This window comes from Hyla sarda, chromosome 4, assembly GCF_029499605.1.
Source record: "Hyla sarda isolate aHylSar1 chromosome 4, aHylSar1.hap1, whole genome shotgun sequence".
Lineage (NCBI taxonomy): Eukaryota > Metazoa > Chordata > Amphibia > Anura > Hylidae > Hyla > Hyla sarda.
The window spans coordinates 349,938,354-349,963,181 of NC_079192.1; the positions used below are offsets into that span (position 1 = coordinate 349,938,354).

The 24,828-nt window shown below is 43.0% G+C and overlaps 1 protein-coding gene and 1 long non-coding RNA gene across 5 annotated transcripts in view; one reads left to right on the top strand and one right to left on the bottom strand.

Annotated features, from left to right (window-relative positions):
* Window positions 1–24,828, bottom strand: part of FSTL4 (follistatin like 4) — a 1,659,076-nt gene that overhangs the window by 1,130,479 nt on the left and 503,769 nt on the right. The window lies entirely within an intron of this gene.
* Window positions 1–24,828, top strand: part of LOC130267204 (uncharacterized) — a 184,681-nt gene that overhangs the window by 88,536 nt on the left and 71,317 nt on the right. The window contains exon 1 of one of the 2 annotated variants that reach the window (XR_008843094.1): window positions 2,853–2,953. The exons of the other annotated variant lie outside the window; for it this stretch is intronic. This is a non-coding gene — a long non-coding RNA (uncharacterized LOC130267204). Of the gene's footprint in view, window positions 1–2,852; window positions 2,954–24,828 lie in introns of those variants that run through there. 2 annotated transcript variants of the gene reach the window in all.

Genomic DNA, 24,828 nt, shown 5'->3' on the forward strand with positions numbered 1-24,828 from the left:
CAACACACAGCTCTCTGCCCCTCTCTGTAATAAAATGCTGTAGAAAGTGACTGGGAGGTTAATGACTGCAGTACTAAATATTTTCTGTGCAAAAACACACTGCTCTCTGTCCACCAGAACACTGATGTGACTAGGAGGTGAAACGCTGCTTTTCTGTGTGACACACACACACAGGACGTCCGTCCTATCTCTCTGCAGTGAAATTATGAAGTGACGATCCGGAATATGTCTGCCGATTATATAGGGCTGTGACATGTCATAGCGGTGACTGGCTGCTGATAGGCTGCATCCTGCATGTGATTCAGGGTCATCCCCCCTTGCCTTCCTTCCTTCCCAGGATTCCTTTCCCCATGTCCTCACATGTGGATCCGCCATTTTAGATGCCCTAGAGCCTGGATTGCACTAAATGGAGTTTAATGAAGAGACAAAATCGCGGCAATATCTATCCTCATTCGTTGCAAATCAAATTTTTCATGAAATTCGTAACGAATTTGGATTAGTCAGCTTCGCTCATCTCTAATCATAAACCATATATCTTCATAGTTTGAACATTCCGTGCACGCGGCAATACCAAATATGTAAATTTTCTTTCTTTTTTCTTTTCTCTAAGATTTGAAAATAAGGGTACTTACATTTTTTACTCCAATATTTATTTTTACAAGCATACAAAATTACTGTTGTCTCAGATTTTTCATAGGCTGCAATGCAGCCGAGACCTGACTCACTAGTCAGCTGATGACAGGGAGCCTGTCGGCATCAATGGGTGGAGGGATCGCTTGGTGGGAGAGAGATCAATCTGCAACTAATGCAACAGCGGTAGGCACCCTGATTGAAAACCACAGGTCTTTTGAATGGATGCAGATCATTTATGTTTCAATGGGTGGGGTGACTGATGTGTGGGAGGTAGGAAAATGGAATTGTGGGATTTGTAGTCAAAAAAAGAAAAGTCAAACAGGAAATACCAGTTCACAAAAAGCTAGCCACAGTGTTATGATAATCTTTCAAAATAGCCATTTATCCCCAAGACAAGCGCAGATCCTTCCTAAGCATGTCCATTACTGTCTGCCAAGTACATACTAAAATTACCTTATGGTGGATAACCCCTTTAAATAGGCCCAGACCAGGTGCACACATCAAGGTCAGCTGACCAGTCTCAGCAAACATGCTTAACAAAAGCTCCCAATGCAAGTTAACCCTTCGGTTCCTTACAGTTTTTGAAATGTATTGTCAAATGGTAAATACTTCTTTAATTATTTTTTTAATATTTTTTTTATTGCCTGCCAATTTTATTTCACAGTTTTTACCTTTGTATCTTGTATACAGGAATTGTGAATAATATAGTCAACATTTTCCACTGTGGGGGCTTGCTTATTTTTATTAACTGCCAGTGTCATTGCTTGTCAATTAAATGCTATAGCCATCAAAGCACAACTCTCTGGCTAGGTGTAGATTTACATAATCAAAGCAATAAAGCTGATTCATTATTCATAGGACACAACATCATGGCAAAACAATCCCACACTTAGGACACAAAGGTTATCTTAAAGGGGTATTCCAGGCAAAAACTTTTTGTTATATATCAACTGGCTCCGGAAAGTTAAACAGATTTATACATTACTTCTATTAAAAAATCTTAATCCTTCAAATAGTTATTAGCTTCTGAAGTTGAGTTGCTGTTTTCTGTCTAACTGCTTTCTGATGACTCACGTCCTATGGGGATATTTTCCCATCATGCACAGCTCCCGGGACGTGACATAATCATTGAGCAGTTAGACAGAAAACTTCAGAAGCTAATAACTATTGGAAGGATTAAGATTTTTTAATAGAAGTCATTTACAAATCTGTTTAACTTTCTGGAGCCAGTTGATATATATAAAAAAGTTTTTGCCTGGAATACCCCTTTAAGTCATATAACAGCCTTTACAAAAATGGTGTATGATTAGGTTTTATTTGCATGGGCATAAGTAATCCCTTTCATACAAGTCATGCCAAAGTTCAATATTGTTTGTAATATTGGACATATTAGTAGAACCATGATTACAACCTCATTGTGATCCAGACCTGCTATACTTGGAACACTTCAGAATGCTTTCTCATAGAAAAGTTGGCATTTCTCCTCTTATCAACCAACAAAATAAAGCTCCAACCCTTCAGTGAAAATTGTCTGTACAAATAAACATAAAAATTGTCATCTAGGTCAAATAACTACAATTTCTTGCTGTTTATGCTCACTATTTTTTTTTTGTGGCTCTGTTAACGGTCTGATTATTCATAAGGGTCTCTGCCCGCTACCAAAGACATACCAATCAACATATTAATCAAATATCAAGGCATTTTTAAAGGGGTAGTCTGGCAAAGAACAACTATCCCCTATACACAAGATAAGGGGTTAAGTGTATGATTGTAGGAGGTCCAACCGCTGGGATCCCCCATGATCTCCATTCACTTTTATGGGAGTTTCGAAGATGGCCGAGTGCTGTATTCGTGCAACTCCGCCGCTCCCATAGAAATGAATGAAGCGTGTTCCGTCTGTAGCTTGCCCTCCTCTCAGAGAGCTGGAGCACCGAGCGGGAGATTGCTGTCAGACCCTTCGCAATCAGAAATTTATCCCTTATCCTGTGGATGAAGTATATGTTGTTTTTTGCCAGAATACCACTTTAATTCCCTCTCTTTTTTTTGCCCATAAATGTCCATAAAACTGTCTAAAGAAGATGCTTTTCTCCCAATAAAAATAGGATAGTAGTAGAGAGAGCAATTTCACTGCACAGGAAAAAAATTGGCCTTTTCCTTATTGATAAAAAAAGCTCAAGCAACGCATTTATGAATCATTTTACAGGTGGTTTATGGAAGTCATCCAGAGGAACTAAACTTTGCAAAAAAAACAGGCTTTCAACCGCATTAGTCATGAAATGATGCTACTAGGCAAGTTGTGCTTCTGCCACAACACCCACAGGTAAGTGTGCTTCTTGTAGATAGAAGATGCACGTATGCTACATTAAGGTCCCACACAGGGATTTCCTTTTTTGGATTACTCCAAAAGGAAAATGCTGGCTCCCCAGTGCCAACATTTTGAGGTGGCTTCTCTGTAAATAAATTATCAACTCCTTTGAGAACCTGGAAATATTGGTTTATCAGACAACCCAGAATTTCATCAAGGAGGATGAGCATCCATCTCTAGATTTTGGGAGTTCTTTTCTCTTTTCAGTACAAGGTGCTAAATGGCCTCTAATATGGATCTGAGCATGTTATGTGTTTTCTTGGAGAGCTCATCAGGCTGGCTTTACCATGCCTTAACTCATGAAAGAAATCCACCTTATATACACTGCTCAAAAAAATAAAGGGAACACTTAACCCCTCAAGGACCAAGCCAATTTTCACTGTAGGACCAGAGCGTTTTTTGCACATCTGACCACTTTCACTTTAAGCATTAAAGGGGTATTCCAGGCAAAAACTTTTTTTTTATATATCAACCGGCTCCGGAAAGTTAAACAGATTTGTAAATTACTTGTATTAAAAAATCTTAATCCTTCCAATAGTTATTAGCTTTTGAAGTTTTCTGTCTAACTGCTCAATGATGATGTCATGTCCCGGGAGCTGTGCATGATGGGAGAATATCCCGATAGGAGCTCGACAGCTACCGGGACGTGAGTCATTAGAAAGCAGTTAGACAGAAAACAGCAACTCAACTTCAGAAGCTAATAACTATTGGAAGGATTAAGATTTTTTAATAGAAATAATTTACAAATCTGTTTAACTTTCCGGAGCCAGTTGATATATAAAAAATAGTTTTGGCCTGGAATACCCCTTTAATAACTCTGGGATGCTTTTACCTATCATTCTGATTCCGAGATTGTTTTTTCGTGACATATTCTACTTTATGTTATTGGTAAAATTTTGTCGATACTTGCATAATTTCTTAGTGAAAAATTCCCAAATTTGATGAAAAAATTGAAAATTTAGCATTTTTCTAGCTTTGAAGCTCTCTGCTTGTAAGGAAAATAGACATTCTAAATAAATAAATTATATTTTGATTCACATAAACAATATGTCTACTTTATGTTGGCATCATAAAGTTGACATGTTTTTACTTTTGGAAGACATCAGAGGGCTTTTCAGCTGCAATTTTCAAATTTTTCACCAAATTTTCAAAATCGGAATTTTTCAGGGACCAGTTCAGGTTTGAAGTGGATTTGAAGGGCCTTCATATTAGAAATACCCCACAAATTATAAAAACTGCACCCCTCAAAGTATTCAAAATGACATTCAGTAAGTGTGTTAACCCTTTAGGTGTTTCACAGGAATAGCAGCAAAGTGAAGGAGAAAATTCAAAATCTTCATTTTGTACACTTGTGTGTTCTTGTAGACCCAGTTTTTGAATTTTTACAAGAGGTAAAAGGAAAAAATCCTGTCAAAATTTGTAACCCAATTTCTTTCGAGTAAGAAAATACCTCATGTGTGTATGTCAAGTGTTCGGCGGGCGCTGTAGAGGGCTCAGAAGGGAAGGAGCGACAATGGGATTTTGGAGAGTGAGTTTTTCTGAAATGGTTTTTGGGGGGCATGTCACATTTAGGAAGCCCCTATGGTGCCAAAACAGCAAAAAAAAAAAAAACACATGGCATACTATTTTGGAAACTACGCCCCTAAAGGAATGTAACAAGGGGTACAGGGAGCCTTAACACCTCACAGGTATTTCACAACTTTTTGTTAAAGTCAGATGTGTAATTAAAAATAAAAAAAATTTCACTAAAATGCATTTTTTTCCCCCAAATTTTACATTTTTACAAGGGGTAATAGGAGAAAATTACCCCCAAAATTTGTAACCTCATTTATTCTGAGTATGGAAATACCCCAAGTGTGGATGTCAAGTGCTCTGCTGGCGCACTACAATGCTCAGAAGAGAAGGAGCGCCATTAAGCTTTTGAAAAGGGAATGTTTGGAATGGAAGTCAGGTGCCATGTGTGTTTACAAAGCCCCCGGTGGTGCCAGAACAGTGGACCCCCCCCCCCCACATGTGACCCCATTTGGGAAACTACACCCCTCGCAGAATATAATAAGGGGTGCAGTGAGCATTTACACCCCACTGGCGTTTGACAGATCTTTGGAACAGTGGGCTGTGCAAATGAAAAATTACAATTTTCACGGACCGCTGTTCCAAAAATCTGTCAGACCCCTGTGGGGCGTAAATGCTTACTGTACCCCTTATTACATTACATGAGGGGTGTAGTTTCCAAAATGGGGTCAAATGTGGGTATTTATTTTTTTGTGTTTATGTTAGAACCGCTGTAAAATCAGCCACCCCTGTGCAAATCACCAATTTAGGCCTCAAATGTACATAGTGCACTCTCACTCTTGAGCCTTGTTGTGCCCCCGCAGAGCATTTTACGCCCACATATGGGGTATTTCCGTACTCAGGAGAAGTTGCGTTACAAATTTCCTTTTACCTCTTGTGAAAATAAAAAGTAAAGGACAACACCAGCATGTTAGTGTAAAATAATATTTTTTACACTAACAGGCTGGTGTAGACCCCAACTTTTCTTTTTCATAAGGGGTAAAAGGAGAAAAAGCCCCCCAAAATTTGTAGTGCAATTTCTCCCGAGTACGAAAATGCCCCATATGTGGCCCTAAACTGTTTCCTTGAAATACGACAGGGCTCCGAAGTGAGAGAGCGCCATGCGCATTTGAGGACTAAATTAGGGATTGCATAGGGGTGGACATAGGGGTATTCTACACCAGTGATTCCCAAACAGGGTGCCTCCAGCTGTTTCTAAACTCCCAGCATGCCTGGACAGTCAGTGGCTGTCCGGAAATGCTGGGAGTTATTGTTTTGCAAAAGCTGGAGGCTCCGTTTTGGAAACACTGCTGTACAAGACGTTTTTCATTTTTATTGGGGAGGAGGGGGGGGGGGGGGGACAGTGTAAGGGGGTGTGTATGTAGTGTTTTACCCTTTATTTTGTGTTAGTGTAGTGTAGTGTTTTTAGGGTACATTCACACTGGGGGCGGTATACAGTGAGCTTACCGCTAGGAGTATGCGCTGCAGTGAAAAATTTGCTGCAGCTCATACTTGAAGCAGGAAACTTACTGTAAACCTGCCTGTGTGAATGTACCCTGTACATTCACATGGGGGGGGGGGGCAAACCTCCAGCAGTTTCAAAACTACAACTCCCAGCATGCACTGACAGTGCATGCTGGGAGTTGTACTTTTGCAACAGCTGGAGGCACAGTGGTTGGAAAACATTCAGTTAGGTTCTGTTACCTAACTCAGTATTTACCAGCCAGTGTGCCTCCAGCTGTTGCAAAACTACAACTCCCTGCATGTACTGATCGTCGAATGGTATGCTGGGAGATGTAGTTATGCAACAGCTGGAGGTACACAACTACAACTCCCAGCATGCTGAGACAGCTGTTTGGGCATGCTGGGATTTGCAGTTTTGCAACATCTGGAGCGCCACAGTTAGAGATCACTGCCAGTGAGATCCAAACTGGGGCCCTCCAGCTGTTGCAAAACTACAAATCCCTGCATGCCCAAACAGCTCTCTGGGCATGCTGGGAGTTGTAGTTTTGCAACATCTGAAGGGTTACAGTTTAGAGACCACCGTATAGTGGTCTCAAACTGTACCCTCCAGATGTTGCTAGGCAACTTACCAGCTTCCGTCGGATCCAGGGAGCCTGCCGCACGAAATCGCCGGACTCCGATCTCCTCAACTGATGGTCGCCTGCAGCCTCGCCCGCCGGGTAAGTGGACGTCGGCACTGGTTCTCTGTCGGGGAAACCGAAAGTTTCGTCTAGACCACCAATAGCAGGGAAAGGAGGGGTGGCACCCCTGCCACCTCACTCCTAACAGTTCAGGGGGATCGTGGGTGTCTTGGACAACCGGGATCCCCGTTATATTCCGGGTCACCATAGACCTGTATGACCCGGAATAGCCGCAAATCGCAAGTGTGGATTCACTTGCGTTTTGCGGCGATTGCCAACATGGTGGGTGGTCTGATGACCCCCCTGGGCATTTGCGCGGGGTGCCTGCTGATAGATATCAGCAGTCACCCCCCCTCCGGTCCCCGCCCGGTGCACGGCAGGGACCGAAATTCCCATGGGCGCACAGGTACGCCCTTGGTCCTTAAGTACCAGGGAGCAAAGGCGTACCTGTATGCCCTTGGTCCTTAAGGGGTTAAAGGGGTACTCCACTGGAAAACATTCTTTTTTTTTAATCGACTGGTGCCAGAAAGTTAAAAAGATCTGGCAAGGACAGGAGGGAAGTGTGGGGTTAAATAGACACAGGACCAAACAAGCACCAATCAATGGTGCGCTGACCCTTTAAATCTGAGGAAGCCGGTGCCCACGCGCCCTAGGGGGTGGGGGCGCACGTGCACAGCAGGGAACAGTGGAGGGGACAGAGATGCGTAGAGGAGAGAGAGCCCGGCGTTCGTATGCGGGTGCGTCCCACGATGCGAACGGTGGTAGAAGCAGTCCAGGGGGAAGGGGCAGGAGCGTGCTCACAGCCAGCACATCTGACTGCAGCGCTAATTGTGACAGGTATGAGGGCCCTACATCCACAGGTGGGGGTTGTGTTTACAGCCCAACACCGTGCAGGATGTTTGGCATTTTCCAGAGAACACCAAGATTGGCAAATTCACCACTGGTGCCCTGTGCTCTTCCCAGATGAAAGCAGGTTCACACTGAGCACATGTGAGAATGAATGTTCTGCTGCCTGCAACATCCTCCGGCATGACCGGTTTGACGGTGGGTCAGTAATTTGTGGGGTGGCATTTCTTTGGAGGGCGGCACAGCCTTCCATGTGCTTGCCAGAGGTAGCCTGACTGCCATTAGGTACCGAGATGAGATCCTCAGACCCCTTGTGAGACAATATGCTGGTGTGGTTGGCCCTGGGTTTCTCCTTCTGCAAGACAATGCTAGACCTCGTGCCTCATGTGGCTGGAGTGTGTCAGCAGTTCCTGCAAAAGGAAGGCATTGATGCTATGGACTGGCCTGCCCGTTCTCCAGACCTGAATCAGATTGAGCACATCTGGGACATCATGTCTCGCTCCATCCACCAACACCACATTGCACCACAGACCTTACAGGAGTTGGCGGATGGTTTAGTCCAAGTCTGGGAGGTCATCCCTCAGGAGACCACCCGCCCCCTCATCTGGAGCATGCCCAGGCATTGTAGGGAGGCCATACGGGCATGTGGAGGCTACACACACTACTTTGCGTCATTTTGACTTGTTTTTAGGACATTACATCAAAGTTAGATCAGCCTGTAGTGTGGTTTTCCACTTTTGATTGAGTGTGACTCCATATCCAGACCTCCATGGGTTGATAAATTTGATTTCCATTAATAATTTGTGTGTGATTTTGTTGTCAGCACATTCAACTATGTAAAGACGAAAGTATTTAATACGATTAGTTTATTCATTCAGATCTAGGATGTGTTATCTTAGTGTTCCCTTTATTTTTTTTTTGAGCAGTGTATGATACAGATGTCATCAAGGAATAGGAAGTAAAGGAGTATCAGCAGAAATTACGCTGATGTCTGTCCATTAACCCTTTTTTTTTCAATCTGACCCCCCAATTTTTATTTGGGTTTTGCTGTAGTTTTGTGGTAGTAAAATGAATAATGATATTACTAAGTAAATTGATCCCACATATGCCCCTGTAGAAGCAAATATAAATAAATAAAAGCTCTTATAAGTAGGGGAGTACAAAACTCTAAAAGGAAAACTCGCTACTTCATCAATATCGGTTTGGTAGTCTCCACAATGACACACATTATCACCAAAGACTCAAAATTGACAGCAAATTATTTATTTTCATATAAATATATACACGAGAGAGAGAGTAGTCTTTGAGAGCTTTGAAGTTATGTCCGTTTCTTCTTAAGATCAGAATTTATCTTGGATCCTATGTCTAGTCTGACATACTGCAGCAGGCACTGGGAAGGGATGAACATGGGCAGCTCTCGGCTACATAGATCTATCTAAATATATTTGAAAGTGTAAGGCAGTGTTGTACTCAAAGAGCAACGCTAAATTAATGCATTATATGTCTCATCTATCCCTATTTTGGAGTGTCCCATTGTGTTCTTTTTTATACATATTTAACCCCTTAAGGACCAGGCCATTTTACACCTTAAGGACCAGAGCGTTTTTTGCAATTCTGACCACTGTCACTTTTAACATTAATAACTCTGGAATGCTTTTACTTATCATTCTGATTCCGAGATTGTTTTTTCGTGACATATTCTACTTTAACGTAGTGGTAAAATTTTATGGTAACTTACATCCTTTCTTGGAGAAAAATCCCCAAATTTGATAAAAAAAAATGAAAATTTTGCATTTTTCTAACTTTGAAGCTCTCTGCGTGTAAGGAAAATGGATATTCAAAATAATTTTTTTTTTTTGGTTCACATATACAATATGTCTACTTTATGTTTGCATCATAAAATTGACTGTTTTTACTTTTGGAAGACACCAGAGGGCTTCAAAGTTCAGCAGCAATTTTGAAATTTTTCACAAAATTTTCAAACTCACTATTTTTCAGTGACCAGTTCAGTTTTGAAGTGGATTTGAAGGGTCTTCATCTTAGAAATACCCCACAAATTACCCCATTATAAAAACTGCACCCCCCAAAGTATTCAAAATGACATTCAGTAAGTGTTTTAACCCTTTAGGTGTTTCACAGGAATAGCAGCAAAGTTAAGGAGAAAATTCTAAATCTTCATTTTTTACACTCGCATGTTCTTGTAGACCCAATTTTTGCAAGGGGTAAAAAGGAGAAAATTTTTACTTGTATTTGAAACCCAATTTCTCTCGAGTAAGGCATACCTCATATGTCCATGTTAATTGTTTGGCAGGCGCAGTAGAGGGCTCAGAAGGGAAGGAGCGGCAAATGGTTTTTGGGGGGCATGTCACCTTTAGGAAGCCTCTATGGTGCCAGGACAGCAAAAAAAAAAACACATGGCATACCACTTTGGAAACTAGACCCCTCGGGGAACATAACAAGGGGTAAAGTGAACCTTAATACCCCACAGGTGATTCACGACTTTTGCATATGTAAAAAAAATTATTTTTTTTTACCTAAAATGCTTGGTTTCACAAAAATTTTACATTTTTAAAAAGGGTAATAGCAGAAAATACCCCCCAAAATTTGAAGCCCAGTTTCTCCTGATTCAGAAAACACCCCATATGGGGGTGAAAATTGCTCTGCTGGCGCACTACAGGTCTCAGAAGAGAAAGAGTCGCATTTGGCTTTTTGAAAGCAAATTTTGCTATGGGGGCATGCTGCATTTAGGAGGCCCCTATGGTGCCAGAACAGCAAAAAAATAAAAACACATGGCATACCATTTTGGGAACGTAACAAGGGGTAATGTAAACCTTAATACCCTACATGTGTTTCACGACTTTTGCATATGTAAAAAAATATATATATTTTTTTACCTAAAATGCTTGGTTTCCCAAAAATGTTACATTTTTAAAAAGGGTAATAGCAGAAAATACCCCCCCAAAATTTGAAGCCCAGTTTCTCCTGATTCAGAAAACACCCCATATGGGGGTGAAAAGTGCTCTGCTGGCGCACTACAGGTCTCAGAAGAGAAGGAGTCACATTTGGCTTTTTGGAAGCAAATTTTGCTCTGGGGGCATGCCGCATTTAGGAGCCCCTATGGTGCCAGGACAGCAAAAAAAAAAAAACACATTGCATACCATTTTGGAAACTAGACCCCTCGAGGAACGTAACAAGGGGTAATGTGAACATTTATACCCCACAGGTGTTTCACGACTTTTGCATATGTAAAAAAAAAAAAAATGTCTTTTACCTAAAATGCTTGGTTTCCCAAAAATGTTACATTTTTAAAAAGGGTAATAGCAGAAAATACCCCCCAATATTTGTAACACAATTTCTCCCGAGTAAGTTGATACCCCATATGTGTCCCAAAACTGTTGCCCTGAAATACGACAGGGCTCCAAACTGAGAGAGCGCCATGCACATTTGAGTCCTAAATTAGGGATTTGCATAAGGGTGGACATAGGGGTATTCTACGCCAGTGATTCCCAAACAGGGTGCCTCCAGCTGTTGTAAAACTCTCAGCATGCCTGGACAGTCAGTGGCTATCTGGCAATACTGGGAGTAGTTGTTTTGCAACAGCTGGAGGCTCCGTTTTGAAACAGTGGCGTACCAGACGTTTGTCATTTTTATTGGGGAGGGGGGCTGTGTAGGGGTATGTGTATATGTAGTGTTTTTTACTTTTTATTTTGTGTTAGTGTAGTGTAATGTAGTGTTTTTAGTCGCACGGGCGGGGGTTCACAGTAGTTTCTCTCTGGCAGTTTGAGCGGCGGCAGAAAATTTGCCGCAGCTCAAACTTGCAGCCGGATACTTACTGTAAACCTCCGCCCATGTGAGTGTACCCTGTACATTCACATTGGGGGGGGGGGGGGGGGAGAAACATCCAGCTGTTGCAAAACTACAACTCCCTGCATGTACTGTCTATCAGTGCATGCTGGGAGTTGTAGTTTTGCAACAACTGGAGGTACACTGGTTGTGAAAGACCGAGTTTGGTAACAAACTCAGTGTTTTGCAACCAGTGTGCCTTCAGCTGTTGCAAAAGCTACAACCCCCAGCATGTACGGACAGCGGAAGGGCATGCTGGGACTTGTAGTTATGCAACAGCTGGAGGCGTGCTACTTTTGCTGGGGATTGTAGTTATGCAACAGCTGGAGACACACTGGTTTGCTACTTAACTCAGTGTGCCTTCAGCTGTTGCAAAACTACAACTCTCAGCAGTCACCGACAGCCAACGGGCATGCTGGGAGTTGTAGTTATGCAACCAGCAGATGCACCACTACAACTCCCAGCATGCACTATAGCTGATTGTGCAAGCTGGGACTTGTAGTTATACAACAGCTGAAGGTACACTTTTCCATACAAAAAATGTGCCTCCAGCTGTTGCAAAACTATAAGTCCCAGCATGCCCATAAGGGAATGCTGGGAGTTGTGGTGGTCTGCCTCCTGCTGTTGCATAACTACAGCTACCAGCATGCCCTTTTTGCATGCTGGGAGCTGTTGCTAAGCAACAGCAGGAGGCTCTCAATCACCTCCAACTGCTGCTCCGCTGCAGGTCAGTCCCTCACCGCCGCCGCTCCTGGGGCCCTATCCCAACATTGATGCCGGGGATCGGGGTCCCCAGCTCCCGGGGTCTTCTTCCCGCACCCGCTCACGTCCTCCGAGAGGGGTGGAGCGGGTTGCGGGAGTGACACCCGCAGCAGGTGCCCTGATTGGTCGGCCGGTAAACCAGTGCTACCTCACCCCTGCTGGCTATGGCTGTTCAGCCAGTAATACCGGGTCACTGGAGAACCGATTGACCCGGAATCCGCCGCAGATCACTGGGCTGAATCGTCGAGCGATCTGCGGCCATCGCCGACATGGGGGGTGATCATGACCCCCCTGGGCGATATGCCGCGATGCCTGCTGAACGATTTCAGCAGGCATCGGGCACCGGCTCCCCTCTGGCAAGCGGCGGGGGGCCGGAAATGGACAGGACGTACTCCTACATCCTCGGTCCTTAAGGACTCGGAAACGGGGGCGTAGGAGTAAGTCCATTGTCCTTAAGGGGTTAAAGAACTGTCAGGAATAGCACCAGGTGTGGTCTTCTGCTGCTATAGACCATTTTCTTTAAGGTTTGACATGTTGTGCGTTCAGAGATAGTTGGGCTAATTTGAGTTACTGTTGCCTTTCTGTCACCTAAAACCAGTCGGTCTCCTCTGACCTTTGACATCAACAAGGTATTTTTATCCACGCAACTGGCACACACAAGATATTTTTTCTCTTTGGGACCGCTCTGTGTAAACTCTAGAGATGCTTGTGTAGGATAATACAAGTAGATCAACAGTTTCTGAAATACTCAGAACAGCTCATCTAGATTCCACAACCATGCTGAGTTCAAAAGGGGGAAGTAATCATTGGATGTGAGCAATATTTTTGCTATAAATGTGCTGCAGTTACTCTTATCATTTTGGTCGTATATTTTGTCTCAAATCCCTCAATTTGTCACAAATCTACCTGACCATTCTTACAAAACTGGCAGTGGACAGCATTTGTAAAAAGTCACACATTTTAACAAGTTAAAAATGTGCAAAATTTGTCCTAAAGTGTTACTCTAAATAAAATGTGTACTAGTACCATATTTATCAGATACATACTTCTCCCACCCACATTAATACATTTCCCTCAAAGTCCCTTAAAGGGGTACTCCACTGCAAGACATCTGATCCCCTATCCAAAGGATAGGGAAAAGATGTCCGATTGCAAGGGGCCCGCTGCTGGGGCCCCTGCGATCTCATGCAGCACTTGTCCAAACAACATTTTTTGCTTGCTTGTTATCAGTATTTGTACAAAGCTTTGCAAAAAAAAGTGTTTTATTTCATCTAAGTTCATAAAAGTTATAGAAAGGCAAAGACTTCTGCTTTTGGAAGAATCAAATTGAAACTATTGTACTGGGCAGCTTTATGATGTACAACACAACATAGACGTATAGAACTTGGCAGAGGATGAGAGTAGAATAAGTGGGTCCTCGTCTTTTATCTTGCCATGATTCAATATATCTGTGCAGTGCCATAGATTTACAGATAGATTTATCTTTATATGGATTTTTTGTTCTCCTCTACAAACACCTTAATGTTTCCATTCAAAGGTCAAACTGAGAACTGACCTTAATACCACCGAGATGCATCTGGCAGAATATTCTGGGAACAATTTATTTTATGGTAAGGCCATATTTAACCTGTGCCGCAACCTTTCCTTATAATTGTTCTCTAATTGGAATCAGTTTAAATATATATTTAAAATGGCCCAGACATTTCAAGCTGTAGAATAAATCATTCCATAAATCAGACGTCTGAGGCTGCTAGAAGCGAAAATATGTGTTTTTGATTGAAAAGAAAACAATACAGCCCAATTTACATGTGGATGTCCATTGTGATAAATACAGTAAGTATTAAACAGTAGGTGGAAGTGAAACTTATGGACCCATGCTGGTTCTGGTGTTAAATAGTCATAAATAATGACGCACGCCATATTTTGTCCTATAATTTATGCTCCTTTAGGCTATGTTCACAAAGCCAGGAATGGACCTGAAAAGAGGTGGAGTCGCAGTCTTTACATTACACTGTCCTCCTTTCATGATCTCTTCCTGGTGTTAAAGGGGTACTCCACTAGAAAACTTTTTTTTAACCCTTTAACGACAACGGACGTAAATGTACGTCCTGGTTTGGGGGTACTTCCCCCACCAGGATGTGCATTTACATCCTGTGTATGACCGCGAGCATCGGAGCGGTGCTCTCATCATACCCGGCAGGTTCTGGCTGCTAGCAGCAGCCGGGGACCCGCCGGTAATGGCCGACATCCGCGATTGCGCGGATGTCCACCATTAACCCCTCAGATGCCGTAATCTATACAGATCACGGCATCTGTGGCAATGCACATAATAAAATAGATGATCGGATCGCCCGCAGCGCTGCGATCCGATCATCTGTGATGGCGGCCGGAGATCCCCTCTCCTGGCTCCTCCCGTCTCCCAGCGTCTCCTGCTCTGGTCTGAGATCGAGCAGACCAGAGCAGGAGATAGCCGATAATACTGATCAGTGCTATGTCCTATGCATAGCACTGAACAGTATTAGCAATCAAATGATTGCTATAGATAGTCCCCTATGGGGACATAAAAAGTGTAAAAAAAAAAGTTAAAAAATGTAAAAATTAAAAGTAAAAATAAAGTGAAAAATCCCCTCCCCCAATAAAAATTCTCAGTTTTTCCCATTTTACCCCCAAAAAGCGTAATTTTTTTTATCAACATATTTGGTATCGCCACGTGCGTAAATGTCCGAACTATCAAAATATATTGTTAATGATCCCGTACGGTGAACGGCGTAAAAATAAAAATTTTTTAAAAGTCCAAAAATGCTGCTTTTTTGTCACATTTTATTCAAAAAAATTTATAAAAAATGCTATCAAAGTTTTATATATGCAAATGTGGTATCGATAACCGGCACACTTTCACTTTAGACGCGGCGTTCAACTTTGAACGCAGCGTCTAAAGGGTTAATAGCACGCGGCACTGCGATCAATGCCGCGTGCTATTAGCCACGGGTCCCGGCCGTTGTTAGGGGCCGGGCCCAACCCGCTATGACGGGGGGCCACGCTGTGGCCCCGCGTTATAGATTGGGAGCGGACACATGACGTTCCAGTACGTCATGTGTCCTTAAGGGGTTAAATTTCCTCCATAAAAAAATATTATTTTGGGTTCGCTGTACATTTTATGGTAAATTCGGAGGTTTCATTACAAAGTACAATTGGTCAAGCAAAAAATATGGGTCTGTAGATGGAAATATGAAAGAGTTACAGATTTTAGAAGGCGAGGAGGAAAAAACGAAAATGCAAAAATAAAATTGGCCTGGTCCTTAAGGTGAAAATGGGCTTGGTCCTTAAGGGGCTAAATAAGCTGGTGCCAGAAAGTTAAACAGATTTGTAAATTACTTCTATTAAAAAATCTATATCCTTCCAGTACTTATCAGCTGCGGTATGATCCACAGTAAGTTCTTTTCTTTTTGAATTTCCTTTCTGCCTGACCACAGTACTCTCAGCTGACACCTGTCCATTTTAGGAACTGTCCAGAGTAGGAGTAAATCCCAATAGAAAACCTATCATTCTCTGGACAGTTCCTGATATGGACAGAGGTGTCAGCAGAGACCACTGTGGTCATACAGAAAGGAAATTCAAAAAGAAAAGAACTGCCTGTGGATCATACTGCAGCTGATAAGTACTGGAAGGATTTAGATTTTTTTAATAGAAGTAATTTACAAATCTGTTTAACTTTCTGGCACCAGTTTATTTAAAAAAAATTTTTTCCAGGGGAGTACCCCTTTAAATTCGAAAATTGCAATTAAAAACCTGAATGTGTGAACACAGTCTAACTCTCATTACTTCTGAAAAGTGGCAACATCTGTGGTTGGTTTTAAGTGGGAGGGGGCTTTGAATAATTTTGAATGTTGTGAACCGTTATTTCCTTTAACCTTATTTCCTGATGTCGCAGCCACGCCCCTCATAATTTCACACCACACCCCCTCAATGCAAGTCTATGGGAGGGGGTGTGGTGTGACGTCATGAGGGGCATGGCGGTGACGTCACAACCCCCCGCCACCCGCTCCAAACATTCAGAAGAAAATTTTTCAAACGCTGGGGCAGCGGAGTATCCCTTTAATGATATATTCATTTGTGTGCCAAATTTAGGAGTAGGAGTGTGTCTCTAAATAAAATGTTTGCACATACATCTATAGGTCATTATTATGCTTCATAATCTGCATAGAGAGTTAATACACAAATGTTTTTTTCTGACAATAAATTGACATGGCCACATCCAATAGTGCACTATAGGCCAGTAGTACTAGACATTAATCACTGCCTGAATGGCCAGAGACAATGCTGGGTTTTCTATAGAGTCTCTTCTGTTACTTTAGTATATTTTGCTGTTTCTCAAGCCTGATAATGTTTTTCCTGCCTGCAACCATCTGACCTACCTTGAATTCTCCTGACACATCTATGCTAATTAAACACTTGTCACTGATCCTCCTTTCCTGACAATTCATCTCACTATCTGTTTTTGCTTGTGGATTTCTTGTACTGTACATGTACGCAACGTCATGTCTGATTTTATGCAACCATTTAAAAAAGAAAATGTAAAATGTGATATGCAACATATCAAAATATTTGCAAGAAATAAAAACATATGGATACATTATCCATGGTCAGAACTTTGCATGCTTTGTTGATCTATAAGCAATGAGACCATATAACGTAACACCTTAATGACCACTCTTTCCTCGGCCTGCACCAGTGCCTTTTATGGATTGCTGCAGTAGAGGAGGTCAGGCACTTCTGCTCTAAATGCCCCTTTAAACAGGTCAATAATTGGCCCACATGAAAAAAGACTGCGGTCAGCCAACAAAATCCTCATTACCAGCTGCACATTGCAAGGGATGTGCGACCAACAATGATGATGTTAAGGGCTTTACAAATAGTAACAGTAACATAGTTAATAGGGTTGAAAAAAGAACAGAGTCCATCAAGTTCAAGTCCCTACTGAGTTGATCGAGAGGTAAAAATTCCTTCCTGACTCCAAATATGGCAGTCAGAATAAATCCCTGGTCAACGTTCTGTCCCTATAAATCTAGTATATATAACCTGTAATGTTATTACTCTCCAAAAATGCATCCAGACCCCTTTTGAATTCTTTTACACAGTTCCCCATGACCACCTCCTCAGGCAGAGAGTTCAAGCGATCAGTCAAGTGACCCAGCCTCACAATTAATTGAGATTCCACAGACAGCGGAGCACTGGCAGAACAGAACCCGGGCACTAGGACCGCTCAGAAATGTGCCATTTAATAGATGGCAATGCATTTCCTTGCAGAATCCGCAGAAAGAATAGACATGTCTTTTCTTTCTGCGGATACTGGAATCAGAATTTCCGCGGTAGAAACATCTGCCATGTGCACAGTGCAGCAAAATCCAATTGAAATCAATGCAGAAGAATGTCCGTGCGGAAATCTACATAGAAATTCTGTCGTGTGAACATGGTTTGAAGATTAGCACTTGTTTTGAAAAACCCATCGGCCCATGTAAAAGGGCTTTTATACAGCATTTGCAGCATATTTTGCTGCATATTTTCCACAGCTGTTTTCCTACCCAATGAAGTCAATAAGTAAGAAAATCAGCAGCAGAAAACGTGCATCAACATACGCTGCGAATGCTGTATGTGAGACCCTGCCCTTAAAGGTGTGTGTTCACATGTTCAGGTTTTTAATTGCAATCATACAGTCATGGCAGTAAATGTTGGCACCCCTGAAATTTTTCAAGAAAATTAAGTATTTCTCACAGAAAAGGATTGCAGTATTACATGTTTTGCTATACACGTGTTTATTCCATTTGTGTTTATTGGAAATAAACCAAAAAAGGGAGGGAAAAAAGCAAATTGGACATAATGTCACACCAAACTCCAAAAATGGGCTGGACAAAATTATTGGCACCCTTAACTTAATATTTGGTTGCACACCCTTTGGAAAAAATAACTGAAATCAGTCGCTTCCTATAACCATCAATAAGCTTCTTACACCTCTCAGCCGGAATGTTGGACCACTCTTCCTTTGCAAACTGCTCCAAGTCTCTTTTATTGGAAGGGCACCTTTTCCCAACAGCAATTTTAAGATCTCTCCACAGGTGTTCAATGGGATTTAGATCTGGACTCATTGCTGGCCACTTCAGAACTCTCCAGCCCTTTGTTGCCATCCATTTCTGGGGATTTTTTGACATATGTTTGGGGTCATTGTCCTGCTGCAAGACCCAAGATCTCGGACGCAAACACAAATTTCTGAAACTGGGCTGTACAGTGCGACCCAAAATCCGTTGGTAATCCTCAGATTTCATGATGCCTTGCACACATTCAAGGCACCCAATGCCAGAGGCAGCAAAACTACCCCAAAACATCATTGAACCTCCACCATATTTCACTGTAGGTACTGTGTTCTTTTCTTTGTAGGCCTCATTCCGTTTTCGGTAAACAGTAGAATGATGTGCTTTACCAAAAGGCTCTATCTTGGTCTCATCTGTCCACAAGACGTTTTCCCAAAAGGATTTTGGCTTACTCAAGTTCATTTTGGCAAAATGTAGTCTTGCTTTTTATGTCTCTGTGTCAGTAGTGGGGTCCTCCTGGGTCTCCTGTCATAGCGTTTCATTTCATTTAATTGTCGATGAATAGTTTGGGCTGACACTTATGCTTTCTGAGCCTGCAGGACAGCTTGAATATCTTTGGAACTTGTTTGGGGCTGCTTATCCACCATCCGGGCTATCCTGCATTGACACCTTTCATCAATTGATCTCTTCCGTCCAGGAAGAGATTAGCTACAATGCCATGGGTTGCAAACTTATTGATAATGGTGTACTGTGGACAAAGGCAAATCTAGATTTCTGGAGATGGACTTGTAACCTTGAGATTGTTGACAGTTCTCTTCTCCTCTTTCTGTTGTCCATGCGTTGTCCATGCGTAGTGTGGCTCACACAGACACACAATGCAAAGACTATGTGAACTTCTCTCCTTTTTATGTGCTTTCAGGTGTGATTTTTATATTGCCCAAACCTGTTACTTGCCCCAGGTGAATTTAAAGGAGGATCACATGCTTGAAACAATCTTATTTATCCACGGTTTTGAAAGGGTGCCAATAATTTCATCCAGCCCATTTTTGGAGTTTGGTGTGACATTATTTCCAATTTGCTTTTTTTTCTCTCTTTTTTGATTTATTTCCAATACATACAAAGGGAATAAACATGTGTATAGCAAAACATGTGTTACTGCAATCCTTTTCTGTGAGAAAGACTTCATTTTTTTGAAAAAGTTCAGGGGTGCCAACATTTACATCCATGACTGTATATTAACCTCTTAAGGACGCAGGGCGTATGGATACGCCCTGCATCCCGAGTCCTTAAGGACGCAGAGCGTATCCATACGCCCGTGGGAATTCTGGCCCCCACCGCTAGCCGGTTGGGGACCGGAGCCGGATGCCTGCTGAAATCGTTCAGCAGGCATCCCGGCATATCGCCCAGGGGGGTCATTATGCCCCCCCATGTCGGCGATCGCCGCAGATCGCTGGACAATTCAGTCCAGCGATCTGCGGCGATTCCGGGTCAATCGGGTCTCCAGTGACCCGGTGACCCGGAATTACTGGCTGTTCGGGGCCGTCTCTGACTGCCCCGAACAGCCAGAGCCTGCAGGGGTGAGGTGGCACTGATGCCACCTCACGATCGCCCTGATTCGTCGGCCGGATTACCGGCCGACCAATCAGGGCGCCTGCTGCGGGCGTCACTCCCGCACCTGCTCCGCCCCTCTTCCGGAGGGCGTGAGCGGGTGCGGGAAGACGACCCCGGATGCTGGGGACCCCGATCCCCGGCGTCCATGTTGGGATCGGGGCCCCAGGAGCGACGGCGGCGGCGAGGGACAGTCCAGCGATGAAGCAACAGCAGGAGGTGAGTTACAGCCTCCTGCTGTTGCTTAGCAACAGCTCCCAGCATGCAAAAAGGGCATGCTGGGAGCTGTAGTTATGCAACAGCAGGAGGCAGACCACCACAACTCTCAGCATTCCCTTATGGGCATGCTGGGACTTATGGTTTTGCAACAGCTGGAGGCACATTATTTCTATGGAAAAGTGTACCTTCAGCTGTTGTATAATTACAACTCCCAGCTTGCACAAACAGCTAAAGTGCATGCTGGGAGTTGTAGTGGTGCATCTGCTGGTTGCATAACTACAACTCCCAGCATGCCCGTTTGCTGTCGGTGACTGCTGAGAGTTGTAGTTTTGCAACAGCTTAAGGCACACGGGTTGTGAAACTTAGAGTTTTTTTTTTACCTAACTCAGTGTTTCACGACCGGTGTGCCTCCAGCAGTTGCAAACTACAACTCCCAGCAGTCACCTTACACCATGCACCGTACATGCTGGGAGTTGTAGTTTTGCAACAGCTGGAGGCACACTGGTTTTGAAACACTGAGTAAGGTCACAAACTCCGTGATACATAACCAGTGTGCCTACAGCTGTTGCAAAACTAAAACTCTCAGCATGTACAGTCTGTCAGCGCATGCTGGGAGTTTTAGTTTTGCAACAGCTGGAGGTCCCCCCCAATGTGAATGTACAGGGTACACTCACATGGGCGGAGGCTTACAGTAGGTATAGGGCTGCAAGTTTGAGCTGCAGCAAATTTTCTGCAACAGCTCAAACTGCCAGCGAGAAACTACTGTGAACCCCCGCCCGTGCGACTGTACCCTAAAAACACTACACTACACTAACACAAAAAATAAAATAAAAAGTAAAAAACACTACATATACACATACCCCTACACAGCCCCCCTCCCCTCCCCAATAAAAATGAAAAACATCTGGTACGCCATGGTTTCCAAAACGGAGCCTCCAGCTGTTGCAAAACAACAACTCCCAGTATTGTCGGACAGCCGTTGACTGTCCAGGCATGCTGGGAGTTTTGCAACAGCTGGAGGCCCCCTGTTTGGGAATCACTGGCATAGAATACCCCTATGTCCACCCCTATGCAATCCCTAATTTAGGCCTCAAATGCGCATGGCGCTCTCACTTTGGAGCCCTGTCGTATTTCAAGGCAACAGTTAAGGGTCACATATGGGGTATCGCCGTACTCGGGAGAAATTGGGCTTCAAATTTTGGGGGGTATTTTCTGCTTTTACCCTTTGCAAAAATGTAAAGTTTTTGGGAAAAGAAGCATTTTAGGTAAATTTTTTTTAATTTTTTTTACATATGCAATAGTCGTGAAACGCCTGTGGGGTATTAAGGTTCACTTAACCCCTTGTTACGTTCCCCGAGGGGTCTAGTTTCCAAAATGGTATGCCATGTGGGTATTTTTTGCGGTCCTGGCACCATAGGGGCTTCCTAAATGCGGCATGCCCCCAGAGCAAAATTTGCTTTCAAAAAGCCAAATGTGACTCCTTCTCTTCTGAGACCTGTAGTGCGCCAACAGAGCACTTTTCACCCCCATATGGGGTGTTTTCTGAATCGGGAGAAATTGGACTTCAAATTTTGGGGTGTATTTTCTGCTATTACCCTTTTTAAAAATGTAAAACTTTAGGGAAACCAAGCATTTTAGGTAAAAAAAAATTTTTTTTTTTACATATGCAAAAGTCGTGAATCACCTGTGGGGTATTAAGGTTCACATTACCCCTTGTTACGTTCCCCGAGGGGTCTAGTTTCCAAAATGGTATGCCATGTGGGGTTTTTTGCAGTTCTGGCACCATAGGGGCTTCCTAAAGGTGACATGCCCCCCAAAAACCATTTGACGCTCCTTCCCTTCTGAGCCCTCTACTGCGCCCGCCGAACACTTTACATAGACATATGAAGTATGTCCTTACTCGAGAGAAATTGGGTTTCAAATACAAGTAAAAATTTTCTCCTTTTTACCCCTTGCAAAAATTCAAAAATTGGGTCTACAAGAACAAGCGAGTGTAAAAAATGAAGATTGTGTATTTTCTCCTTCACTTTGCTGCTATTCCTGTGAAACCCGTAAAGGGTTAAAACGCTTACTGAATGTCATTTTGAATACTTTCGGGGGTGCAGTTTTTATAATGGGGTCATTTATGGGGTATTTCTAATATGAAGACCCTTCAAATCCACTTCAAACCTGAACTGGTCCCTGAAAAAAAGCGAGTTTAAAAATTCTGTGAAAAATTGGAAAATTGCTGCGGAACTTTGAAGCCCTCTGGTGTCTTCCAAAAGTAAAAACTCATCAATTTTATGATGCAAATATTAAGTAGACATATTGTATATGTGAATAAAAAAAAAATTATTTTGAATATCCATTTTCCTTACAAGCAGAGAGCTTCAAAGTTAGAAAAATGCAAAGTTTTCAAATTTTTCATCAAATTTTGGGATTTTTCACCAAGAAAGGATGCAAGTTACCACAAAATTTTACCACTAAGTTAAAGAAGAATATGTCACGAAAAAACAATCTCGGAATCAGAATGATAACTAAAAGCATTCCAGAGTTATTAATGTTTAAAGTGACAGTGGTCAGAATTGCAAAAAATGGCCGAGTCCTTAAGGTGAAAAAGGGCTCAGTCCTTAAGGGGTTAAGAAGAAAACTGAGGCTTTTCTTCTTTTTAGATTCATTCCAGGCTATGTATTCACAATTTTTTATTAAAACCTTAACATGTGAACACAGCCTTATGACCATGACATGATCACAGGGGACTACACCCTTCAATTAAAGACTGAGGAACCACATTGCAGTCAGCCCTAGGGGCTTAGAAATTACTTCAGGGCTACCTGGTTTTAGAGCCTGATCATAACCACTATATTCCTTAATGCTAGTGCATCATACTGTTGTCAGTTTAATGCACTCACAAACAGGAATAGCAAATAACATTGTAAACAACAATCCCTTAAAATAAAACATGCAATACAATTATTTATAAAAAAAATATATATATATACATATATATATATATATATATATATATACATATACACACACCATGATTAGTAAAAGAAAAAAAGGAGTTTGCAGATAAGCTCATATGGCCACTAGATATCACTTCTCAGCTGCATGGAGCTGGCCACTGCTGTAGCCTCACCCTTAAAGGGGATCTCCGGTGGAAAGAAGTAGAAAACAAATGTTTTCAAATCAACTGGTGCCTGAAAGTTAAACAGATTTGTAAATTACTTCTATTAAAAAATCTTAATCCTTCCAGTACTTATTCACTGCTGTATAAAACAGAGAAATGTGTGAATTTCTTTCCAGTCTGACAACAGTGCTCTCTGCTGACACCTCTGTCCGTGTCAGAACTGTCCAGATTAGAATCATATCCCCATAGAAAACCTCTCCTAATAGGCAGTTCCTGATACGGACAGAGATGTCAGTAGATAGCACTGTTGTCAGGCTGGAAAGAACTTCACAAATTTCTTTGTAGTATATCTGTAGTATTTAGAAGCTGATAAGTACTAGAAGGGTTAAGATTTTTAAATAAAAGTGATCTACAAACCTGTTTAACTTTCTTGCACCAGTTGATTTGAAAAACTTTTTTTCCACCGGCGTTCCCCTTTAAAATAATTAGTCTGCAATGATAGGGACCACACACTAGTTTTGATGGAAATGCTTTTTATGCCCTTCATGATTAAAGGGGTACTCTGCCTTTGGACTTCTTATCCCCTATCTAAAGGAAAAAGGGTAAGACATCTGATTGCAGGGGGGGGGGGGGGTCCAGAGCACTTGCTTCGGCAGCCGTAGTCATGACATCATGCCATGTCCCCTCCATTCATGTTTATGTTAAACCCGCTTCCTCACTGTTTACAGCTTTTAGTCCAGTGTAAGGCTTGGGTTGCACGTGATAGTTTGGTCAGTACTTTTGGAGAACTCTTATTTTGTTCACTATTTCAGCCACAACAAGAGGTGAAACTGAGAGATAAAAACTTTAGGTTTGGGCAAAAAATACTGATCAAAATGAGTAAAAAATTAGGAATACTGATTAAAATACTACATGTCAACCTAGACTGAAATCTGTAGGTTACACTAACACTGTAGGTTACAATGTAAGTGTTACATACTTTACATTTTACATACTTTATTTAACCACTTAAGGACGCAGGACGTACTGAAACGGCCCCTTTTCTGAGTCCTTAAGGACTCAGGACGTTTGAGTACGTCCTGTCAAATCCCGGCCCCCCGCCGCTAGCTGGAGGGGAGCCGGTGCCCGATGCCTGCTGAAATCGTTCAGCAGGCATCGGGGCATATCGCCCAGGGGGGTCATTATGCCCCCCCATGCCGGCGATGGCCGCAGATCGCTGGACAATTCAGTCCAGCGATCTGCGGCAGATTCCGGGTCAATCGGGTCTCCAGTGACCCGGTGACCCGGAATTACAGGCTGTTCTCTGTCTGACGGCCCCGAACAGCCAGAGCCTGCAGGGGTGAGGTGGCACTGGTGCCACCTCACGATCGCCCTGATTCATCGGCCGGTTTCCCGCCCGACCAATCAGGGCGCCTGCTGCGGGTGTCACTCCCGCAACCCGCTCCGCCCCTCTTCCGGAGGACGTGAGCGGGTGCGGACGTGCACCCCAGGTGCTGGGGACCCCGATCCCCGGCATCAATGTTGGGATCGGGGCCCCAGGAGCGACGGCCGCGACGGCCGCGGCGGCGACGACGAGGGACTGATGTGATGCGGCTGGATCGTTGGAGGTGAGTGACAGCCTCCTGCTGTTGCTTAGCAACAGCTCCCAGCATGCAAAAA